The sequence below is a fragment of the Solanum verrucosum genome, unplaced genomic scaffold (genome assembly GCF_900185275.1).
Source record: "Solanum verrucosum unplaced genomic scaffold, falcon-dt-bn FXZP01000721.1, whole genome shotgun sequence".
Classification (NCBI taxonomy): Eukaryota; Viridiplantae; Streptophyta; class Magnoliopsida; order Solanales; family Solanaceae; genus Solanum; species Solanum verrucosum.
In genome coordinates, this window is record NW_026020771.1 from 18,287 (window position 1) to 21,339 (window position 3,053).

At 30.0% G+C, this 3,053-nt stretch overlaps 1 long non-coding RNA gene across 1 annotated transcript; it reads left to right on the forward strand.

Annotated features, from left to right (window-relative positions):
- Nucleotides 1-1,632: 1,632 nt before the first annotated feature.
- On the forward strand, nt 1,633-3,044 carry LOC125812833 (uncharacterized). The gene is made up of 2 exons (XR_007442025.1): nt 1,633-1,790; nt 2,924-3,044. It is a non-coding gene; the product is annotated as an uncharacterized LOC125812833 (long non-coding RNA).
- Nucleotides 3,045-3,053: the final 9 nt, after the last annotated feature.

The window sequence follows — 3,053 nt, forward strand, 5'->3', positions numbered from 1 at the left end:
TTAAACGTAAGCTAGCTACAATTACTATCAACACATATATTGTATTAGTTAAAAACATGCAAAAGAGCTATATCAATGTATATGTGTATTGTGCATTTGCTACAAATCTTAAAGATATAGCCCCCACTTTATAATTTTTGAAACTATAGTTGTTTATATTATAAATACAGTCTACATATTTATGATATCGCGTAATTTTTCCTTTTATTTATTTAAAAACATTTCATTGTTATGGCAGTTGATAAGTCTCAAGTGATGTTGGGAACTTTTGAACCTAGAAAAGAGCCATATGTATATGAATTAGAAGAAGATGTCACACCTTCTGGTGTCTTTGCAAGGGGTTTATATACTACAAGAACACAGGTATATTTTTAGCAGCAATTAACATTTTTTTGTAAATGTCTTCAAAATTATAGCGATATGAATTCAGTGACAATTAGCTAATATCAATAAATATTTTAACATTTTTTATTAATATATATATTTATTGCCTAACCATTTTTTATTTTTTTTTGGTGTTTCAGGTTATAGATGAAAAAGAAAGATGCTATGTGGATATCACATACTACTTTGAACATTCAAAGGCAATGGCCTGAAAGCCCCTAAATTTGTAGTTTTCATATAATTTCATATTTTTTTTCCAAAGAGGCTAAGCATAATGTAGAGAGTTGAGGATTTTTTCTTGAAAGTCAAATAGAAAAATATTATTATTTAATTAGTAATTTGAATTCGAATCATGAAAATGAAAAACTTTTTACTTAATTTTTTTTGCAAATGTAACAATTATCACCACTTTATCTATTTGTCCGACACAATTACTTTTAACGTGCAATTATATTGCACATTGACATAATCATTATAAATCATTGATCATTGTCGATTATCACTACTCACACTTTTTAACAATTATTCGTACAATCTTGTACGATGTATAATATAATCTAATTTTTTTTAAAAAATATAATGAATAAAATGTTTAACTATTTAGAGTATTTAAAATTATATTTACTTACTAAATTAAAATGAATTAGATACATATTCTAATATTGAAAAAATTATGAGTTTAATTATTTAACTAGTATATAGACTTTACATAAAAGTTTCTACTATAATAACTATGTATAAATCAAATGAGCTAAATCAAATAAAAAATTATTTAAATCATTATATTCGTTGTAATTTCACGAGTGAAATATAAAAATGTAACCTATACATAACTTTAATCATATCTTGGGAAGATAAAGATACTATTTTTCCAAAAAATAAAATGATGCTAAAATTGAAGAAATAAGATAATACGAGAATAACAACGACAATATTAAAAAGTGATATTGAATCAACACTCGACTATCTACTCACCTTCACTAAACACAATACTATTAATTTCAAGAAAATATAGGGACATGAGTGTATATATGTGGCTTGATGCTGTCCAAACAGTTGGAAAAAAATTAGATTTTTCTTCGCTTTATTTGCAACTTAGCTTCAACACTCTCATTCTTTCTGTGTGTTTTGATTTCTATGATTATTTATGGCAATTACAAGTTCTTCAACAATCACCATATCTAAATTAGATTTCCCTGTTTCATTTTCACAAAGCATAAACAAAGAAAATCTCTATTAGTTCAATCCCTTTTTGTACCAAAAAATATGTTCCTAAAAAGTTGTTCTTTTCTATCAAGAATCCAAAATCTTGTGGATATATATCAAAATTCACTTGTAAATGATTGTTCAATTGATGAAACCTCTAAAGATAACAAAACCCAAGTTTCCATTGATGTCAAAACCAGGTAAAAATCTAATCTTTTTGTATTCTTGCTCATACCCCCCCCCCCCCCCAAACAATAGGTGAAAAAAGACTAGCTTTTGTTGCCCAATGGACTTGGAAGTAAGAAGAAAGATTGAGAGTTGTAATGTGGGGAGTTTTACAGTAGGTTACTTATCTTTGATATGAAATGAGCCCCTAATGCGGAGCTGGGATTTTGAGTTTATGAGTTTTGAATTCTAGAAAAGACAGCTTACTAGGTTGTTGATAGATTATTTAACATATTAAGTGGATGTTATCTACATAGGTTCTCTACGTGTTCCAAGGTAGGGGAAAGGTCTGCGTATACACTATTCTCCACAAACCCCACAATCTCACTTGCGGAGTTACACTGGGTATGTTGTTGTTGTTGTGTATTAAGTGGATGTTTGAGTACAAATATAGGTTTTGAGCCAAACCCATAGACAAGCTTGTAGCTCCGCTCCTGTCCCTATAGAGGGGAATATATATAGGGGATTCTTGTAACCAAAGGCTAATCTAAGATTTAAGTTTGACGAGTTCAACCATTAGGCTCTTTCCACTGAATCCATTGTACGTATGAATTATGAAATATGGGTTCGGAATTTGATAATTGTTGATATTTTTGGTTATTTTTACTCATAGAGGTTGGTTCCGTTTTTGAAATGATGTGCTCGGTTGAATACTAGTATTTATATGCTCCATCAGTCTCTAAATATAGTGAACTCCAACTAGTTGGGATTTAAACTTAGTTGATTGATTGATCGATCGATGTACTTCTTCCTTACTATAAAGAGTGGAGTGGGACTAGTGACAGATTGAATATATAGTAATGCTAGTTGGTGTAGTAGATGAAAAAAACTTTATGATTAATCATAAAGCTATTACCTTTCTATAACTCGAGCACATACGTTTCTGTTAAGAAAATTACATTCCCACTATGCTTGGAAAGTACTTGCAGAACAACTGTGGCGAATCAATTGAATGTTTCGAAATAATCAATATTTGGGAAGATTGTGAATGTTATCAAGACTATGACTATTTTGTTAGTTAAGATTTCTTAATGATATCATTTGGTGTATTGCCTGATTTTGCACTTTCCATCTTCAACTGTTTATATTTTTGTTTTTGGTCCTGCAGTACGTGGAACTGGAAGGGCTATTCCATCCGATACCAGTTTTGTGGCAACAGTGGCCCTGCGCTCGTTTTAGTCCATGGTTTTGGAGCAAACAGGTCAACATCAATCACATTTTGCTTATAGGTATTAATT